Source organism: Papaver somniferum, chromosome 8 (genome assembly GCF_003573695.1).
Source record: "Papaver somniferum cultivar HN1 chromosome 8, ASM357369v1, whole genome shotgun sequence".
Lineage (NCBI taxonomy): Eukaryota > Viridiplantae > Streptophyta > Magnoliopsida > Ranunculales > Papaveraceae > Papaver > Papaver somniferum.
Window position 1 is genome coordinate 110,665,819 of NC_039365.1, and position 8,201 is coordinate 110,674,019.

Sequence of the window (8,201 nt, forward strand, 5' to 3'; positions counted from 1 at the left end):
CAAGTTTTGTAATCCTGTCAAACTTCATCATCCCCTCTAGCTGTGGAGCAGCACGAAAAACAACTTTACGCTCTCCTCATCCTCGAGCCATGAACGTTGATTAGTTTCTAACGCCAAAATCGATGCAGGGTTATAGGATTAGACATAAAATTGAACATGAAAACTCTTTGAGTGTAACCTTTTCTTTTCCATTCATCAAAAACTGTTGACTAAAACAATAATCCAACCCTTAAATACAACCCCTAAACTTGCTAACTAAGAAAAGATAAACCTAAGAAAGATAGACATCAACTACATACGAATAAATCTAAAAATGTCAAGATAAAACCCAACAAACTATTAAGACTTTTGTCCAATAAACTCCCCTAAACTTGCGTATTCATTTCCACCCTTGAGCCATTATCGGATATCGGGCCTCCACTAAAACCAAAGCCAATTATCCTACTCCATCACCTAGTCAAGGTAGATAAATTCCCGGCGAGAGAACTAACTTTCAACTACCTTAATCTTCCATCAAAATTTTGTACCCATTGTTTTCGTGTAGGTCATAAGATAAATCAATGTGTTATTTTGCAAAATTTCCCTTTAGAAGATATTTATGACATCACAATGCATTCCCCCTCTCCTGGTGACGATATTTATTGGCTAAACAACACTCCTATACAGATATGGAACCCAAAAGATAGTTTTTATGTTCATGGAAACTCTGAGTCGGTCGAGAAATTCTTGGAAATTTGAGGGTTTCGTAACACTCTTTATGACCTATTTAGGGAAACCCATGAGCCAAGTGTTCAGCCTAGCATGCAAACCCTCGATGCTAATCCTAAAAGTGTTGGTAGTTCTAGGAGAGTTGATCAGTCATATGAGGTTTTAGGTCCAGTTCATTATGAGAAAGACTTGCCTATTAATTCAGTTCTGGGAAAACATACTTTCCCCTTTAGCATTTCTGAAAATTTCATCCCGTTGAATGTTTCTAGCTCCGATTCAGTTCGCTCAGTTAACTCGGAAACTCACAGAGTTGTAGATTCTATGGTTCCGATTGAAACTTTTCCGGTTCTGGCTAGTGAAATTCTGCAGGACATTGTTAACCCGTTTAATTCTGGAACCAATATTTCGGTTCCACTGGTGAATAGAAGACTTTCTTTTGACTCTCCTCATTTTGTTGATGTTCATGAGAGTTTAGGTTCTCCTGCTTCTTCTGAATCAATTGCATCTGCATTTTCTTCATCCCATGCTAGTCCTAAGCATTCAATATCGCATTGCATCCATGCATCATTACCTTCTCCTAGAACCCAGCCAAAATCAACATTTAAAAATTTTATCCCAAATTTTCCTTCTTCCTCCTCATCTGAAGGGATTAGAATTTTAGTCTCTGATAATGGTGATTCAATTCAAATAGACCAATACAAATCTCATCTCAAGGAACACACACAGGCGAAAGACGGTATTGTTCCAATGCCTTTCTTATTGGATTCCCCAACTGTGCAGCAGGGCGAAACTCAGGTGACTTCACACAAGGCAGAGCAGGACCACTTACAGCCTCATTCCCAGAAGAAGCAGAAGCATTAGGACTCCTCCAAGTAGCTCAGTGGGCTAAAGAAGAAAATCTATCAAATTTCAGTGTAGGGGGGGACTGTAAGAATCTTTTTGACTATCTGAATGGGAAACCATCTCAAATATCTTGGCAGAACCAGTCCATCATGGATTTAGTGAAAAGGGAGTTTTCTTTTTGTCAAAATTTTCTAGGTTCTTTTTATGTGCCAAGAACAGCAAACCATGTAGCTGATATATTGGCTAAGGAAGCTAAATCCTTTAGAACTATTCTCAATTGGAGATTTATTGCTCCATCTTGTATTAATCATGCTTTAGAAGTAGATATATCAAATGCTCGGGTCGACTCTTCTACCCAGCATTAGATGACTCTACTCACTCTGATGTAAGGGTTACTAACTCCCCCAAGTTAGTCTTTTGAATGTATTTAAAAAAAAAAATATAGGGGTTGGCAGAATATAATGGCCTAAGGAAAGTTGCTCGGGCATAACATAGCAAACAGCCCGTTTTGATTTGTTAACAATAAAGCACGGGTGTTTTTAACAATGACTCTGATATCTTTCAAATTTTTTCCTTTGCCCATGAAGTAACGGGGAAAATCACTGTCATAAATCAGCAACCAAACAGTACGATTACAGTTCTTGTAAGCGCATTAATTTTCTCTCTTCCATGTTAAGTAAGTTACAATTCGATTTTCGTAAATTCATTTATTAATTTGCTAAATTTCTTCAAGAATTTGGAGAAATTAGTTAGAATTAGGGTTTTATTGGTGTTAATCCACATTGGTTATTTACTTACTAGTATTATCATTGACTCCTGTTTGGTTGTTATGGTATAATCTGATTATGAATTTTCTGTGAGCATGCGTCAACCTAATTTAGGATTTGTAAATTGCTCATATTAAGTAGAGGTTGTGGCAAGTCAACTTGGTAAAGCAGAGTGGCCCTGTTGTATAATCCTGATACTGATGGGCTTCAACTGAAGCAATTCTCAACTGATATAAATAGTCTGCGCATTTCTTCCCTGTTTACAACCTTTTCTATTTGTATTTTCGTTTTGTGTTTACAACCTATTTGATTTAAGATGATTTTAGGCCAATGCTTTTTCCTATTCAAATCCTAACTTTCACTGCTAAATGCATCATGTACTCTCTGTTTTTTCATCTGGCCTAACTGAAAATTAATCTGAAGCTCGTGCAACTAATTGCGGCATGGTGTCACATGGCTATTGTAGTTGTTTCAACTCTTTTGAGTTTGCGTTCTTTTTTTGGGGGGATGCTTAAACTTGAAAGTCAAATGTACTAATGTGGCTATTTGCTCGACTGTTTTTGCAGGATATTTATCAGAACCAGCATCATTTATAGCAGGGTGGATGCTCTAGCATAATTTCTGGTAAGGATTTCGTTTGAGAGTTGGATTAACCTTTTTAGTAGATGAAAGCCAATTTATCTTTGTGTAACAAACTTTGGATGTCTTTAAAGAATTTTAATTAGTACCTAGACTTCGCAAGAATTACCATCTTACCAGATAATCATGTGAAGGAATATATTGAATCATATCATAACTAGTGTATAGCGCAGACAAATTTAGTATCTGTTTCCTAGTTAACTGTGTTTAAGAGATGTATCAGCTATCTAGTTCAGCACACCCAATATTGGCCATATATGTTTCCATGTCACTTCGCAAGTTTATCAGCTGTATCGGGCTATCCCAGGAGACTTGATTTGGTCAGTGGGTCAAAGTAAATGTATCCAGGCAACAACAAGAGATTGCTTTTGAGCATGATGTTATATTGTTATGTAAATCAGTTTCGTTGTTTCAGTTGTTTATTAGAATCGTGATTCTAGTTAATATGCACATTAGTGTCAAGTTGAAACTAATTGAATATTTCCATGATGTAGGATGAAAGTATATTTGTTTGCCATCCAATTATAAAGAATGTGCTATCTTGAAGAATGTAAGATCTGTTAGTGTATAAATCAATAATGTTGGGAGTAAAGAACATTATCTGGGTAAGTATCAAATTAGAAACAGGGATTACAAGGAAAGATGTTGATATTACTAAAGCATTTAGTGAATATTGTGCGTAATAGTGATTCTCTTAGATATCATGATAACAGAAAACCTTGATTTGTCAAATCAAGGAAAGGGGAAGAGGAGGAATTAGATGCAATAATTCCAAGGAAAGACTTTGAGATTACTGGAGACTTTAGTGAGTATAGTATATTGTGAAGATCAATTAAGATATTATAGTTACAGAAATATTAAACTGGTCAAAAGAGGAAAAGGAGGAGGTGTCATATCATGCATGCGTTGCAAGAAAAAAGAGCAAACATTCAGATTACCTGAAGATAAAGAGAGAAAAAAGAAGCAGAACAATGAAAAAGTTCTGCAAGTTGAATACTAACATTACAAATGAACATGTTGTTTGATTGATAAAGAGTTAAAACTTACACTTACTTTAATGCAAGTAGAGATTAGGACACAAAGTTTGGACCACAGTAGCATGCTGTTATATCTTGGGTTCTTCTATGAAATGGAATCCCAAACCGTTCAACCTGCTTAAAGGAAAAGCTAGGGTAGATTTCACCATCTGTTCAGTGTTGGCTGCAAAATATGTTCCTTCTATTCGAATTTGATTGCACCAAACTTTTCGGTCCCCACTCTGTCATAGTTGAAGGTAACATGCGATTTCGCATTGATTGTACTGTGAGAATCAAAATCAGAATGATAAATGGGTTTGTACTCAAGTGATAACTCAACTTGTGTACTTTTAGTTTTGAATATGACCACTATGTTAACTATGTTTTTACTGACACTGCTTAAAAAATTTAGTCCAAGGTCCCCCCTTTGTTTTTACCAATGTATGGGTAACAGCTTATTTTGAATAGCTCCTTAACATAGAACGCAGAGACAATTAAGGATGTTTTATATATGTATAGGTACTATGTGCTTCGCATTTTTGACCAAGGTCCCCCCCTTGATTTTCTTCTTCTTCTTAATCGTTATTAATTATTGTCCTTACTTAATCCTGTGAAAGGTTAAGATTGAATTTTGTATCGAAGATTCCGTATTGTGAATACAATAGGAAATAACATTCTGATTTCTTGTCAGTGTTGTATGTTCTGAGGCAGCTTCATATTTTTGTCTGAATCCTAGTTACATTGTTTTCTGACCTAAAATTTTTCTTAGAAACACACACAAAAAAGAAAACAAAAACTGATGTTTCGTTGCTTTTACGTCGCTTCAATCATGAAATCGTCAAGTTACTCTAACACGGCATTTTGAAATTAATGAATTTTAACTTTGCAGCTATTTCTTTCTTTCCAGGCACCAGGTAACATCAGGAGGGGCTTCTTTTTAGCATATGCTGGATCTCAGGTCTTTATCTCGAGTCCCGACAGGTTCTTTCTCAGGATCATGTACTTTAGACACTTTTTAACTTGACTCTATCGTGATTAAACATACTGGAATTCTCTTAAATTTTCTCTATATATAGTACAACTATATTTACGGTAGTAATATACCGTCACATTTTTGCTTGAGTAAAAAACCATTGGAAGACACTTTTTAAAGAGTGATTATGCACTACTTGAATTCAAAAGGCCTTGTTTGATATTCAGTGGGGTTTAGCTAGCCTCACTGAATGATGAAGTGACAAGTATGGATATTAGTGTTAAGTATAAATACAAATGGGGATTGGGGCATGTCCAAGCGGTAAGGCAACGGGTATTGGTTCCTGGACTCGGAGGTTCGAATCCTTCTGTCCTAGAGCAGTCCAATTAGATTCGGTCTGTTTCTGAATATATAAAAACCCAAACCTATAAGCCCATCAGTACATTCTGGATTAAATTAGTAGAAGAAAAGTATAACTATGTTCAGGTCTTAAGACCTTCATAATCAGGCTCTAAATCACCATATATGTAGGAAGAATTAGTTTCTGTTTACATTCATGAGGAAAAGATATATACAAGTCATTCAGATTAATTCTATTTCTCATAAGGTAACCATTTAAATGTGGCTAAAACCCGTTTTACAGCATAGTTTTTGGACTTGAATTTCTGAACCAAACCCAGGCAGTCAATATGAAAACATAGATCTTTTAGATTCAACTTAAACAACCATTTCAAGGGGTAAACTAGGGCTTGAATTAGTTTTTAAAGCGAGCAGGGTGCAGCCACAAAATAGAGACATTATGCATAGTCTTAAAAGACATCATATCTAAACCTTTTACATATTTTTCTTAGCATCTGATTCTGATAAAGGCAATGCTTAGAAAAACAAACGATCGAAGACTTGGCTCATAAAGGTGCCAGATGCCAATCCCTCTGTCACAAGAAAAAGCCCCACCGAACCAATCAATAATGAGATTGGAAGGTAACCACTACTTACAATTACTGGTTGGATTTCTTAACATATGTTCTGTTCCATTCACAGTTACATTGAATCTAACTACTATCCAAACAATATTAAAGAAAAGCCCTTTTGTTCCACTGAGTATCATCAGTATGATACCATTAAGATAGTCATTAAGTACTTCTCTTTCAAAAACCATTACGTTTTTAACTCTTTTTTTGAAATTCTCTCTGTAACACACTTGTTCACAATAATGAAATCAAGTAAGTGCACACAAATCTTAATAATAATTGCACATTTTTATTATATATTTTTGTTTATCAGTGAGTCCGATAGATAGCATGTTCCTTCATTTCCATCTTGTATTATTTTTTTCTTATGCTCCCTTTAAACCCATCCTAGTATTCATTGTTGGAGTTAGTATTTTCGCGTATCCTGAGTATCTTATGGAAGTTAATGTACAAAGTTAGGGTTTCAGAACAAAACCGTTGGCTGACTGTAGCTATTGGAGATCTTATATGAGGTGGGTATCATTTCTTTGTTTTTTAATCTTTGACAACTCATGAGTATCTTACTTAGATTGGATAATTATAACGAAAATCTGGTGGATCAACTTTGGAATTCCTAGTTTCTTATTGGATCTCAATGAAGGTATAGATATATATTCTAATGGATAAAGTGATGGGTTAAGGCATAAAAATTAGACTATAAAAATGTCATATGGAAAGTAGGTGTAATGAAATCTATTTTAAAAATATATATTTTGGTTTATTTATAAGAAACTAGAAGTACATGAGTTAATGCTTAGTTTTGCTAACAAGTTAATTAAATGATGTTTGTTATCAGAATTCCATACTGTAGAAGTATGGGTATACAGTATACGTATACATATGAGGATGAGTCATGAGAGGTTCTTTGAAGCATATAATAATTTGGCCAGTGACTCTAATACCCTCGCAAATGCTGCCTAGCTTAGTTGGTAAAATTTGCTTTTTTCTATTTTAGTATTAACCTTTGAATTAATCTTGAATGAACTTACTTAGCTATTGGGGGGAAATTGTTATTATGTTAGTTTCGATTGAGATAAGTTCTAGCTAGCCTCACTGTGTGTTAGTGTTAAAGAACCCAAGCTTTGATATTATAGAACCCGAATCTTATAATGATATTGCCATGGCCAATATCACAGACTGGTTTATACTAGTTAGACTTAGATAGGCCTGTCTTGACAGAGACATGGACTAGTTGGGATTTGGATATAATAATCACATCTAACAGCAATGAGGGATAATACATGTTGCGTTATTGGGTACCATTGAAAACCCTTATTATCATGTTGTTGCTGCCGGGGAATTACAATCTTTCTTACATGTCCTGGGTTCTGATTATTTATTTTTTTGAAGTGTGCTAAAATCTGTGAAAGAAGATTAAAGATTCTGCAGCCGTCTTATGTTTCTGCTTTTCTTGAAATATTTGGAAGCATACACGTTTATCGATGTGCTTCCTCTCCACTGAATGTTTCATCTGTAAAAGAGATGCTCTTTCAACAGTGGCCATCTATTTCTCAACGTTATTAGTCTCTTTTGTATTATTTGATTGTTACTTTCAGCTGTTAATTCAAATTCCTAAAACCTTATTAAAAATAGAAATGTTAAGCCATTTTCGTTCGAATCAAAGTATGTTATAGTTATCATCCTTTTCAGCATGTTCATTAAAGATTGGATTCTCATGCAGGTGATCTCTGTTTCCTTTAAGCAAAAAAGAAAGAAAGGTAGTGGAAACAGAAAAGAGCAAAGAAGAAATGAAGTAGAGATCATCATCTTCCTTTCTGCACAAATGAGGATCAAAGAGATTTATATCATGAGATCTAGTAGCGCATGACGGCGTGGGAGTGATGGCAATGCAACTTTACAGACATGGGTTTTTGATTTATTAATTGGCACATAATATATTACCTTTTGTATATGGCAGACCAGTTCATTATGGAATGAGAGACTGTATGTAAATATTTGTTTTCCATCTTTTCAGTAAATGTTTGTCTTGTTTGAATATCCATGAAGCAACTTTGTCTCCTCCATGTTGTTACTTTTGTACGTCTAGTTCGGACTGTTAAATCAATATCTTATACTTGATGCAAATGTACAGTGGACAGAGTTTGTTTTAAAACAGATTCAACAAACCTTGTTCATTTCATCATCAACAACTCCGCCATCCTTGGTGCTCGACAGAGATGGTCAATGAAATTACAGGATTAATGTGGTCAATATACACTTTACCGCACTCACAGGACAGAGTCAC

At 35.1% G+C, this 8,201-nt stretch overlaps 1 long non-coding RNA gene across 1 annotated transcript; it reads left to right on the forward strand.

Moving 5' to 3' along the window:
* Window positions 1–2,089: 2,089 nt before the first annotated feature.
* LOC113305599 lies at window positions 2,090–7,975 on the forward strand. Its single transcript, XR_003338510.1, has 4 exons — window positions 2,090–2,227; window positions 2,885–2,942; window positions 4,881–4,954; window positions 7,638–7,975. It is a non-coding gene; the product is annotated as an uncharacterized LOC113305599 (long non-coding RNA).
* Window positions 7,976–8,201: the final 226 nt, after the last annotated feature.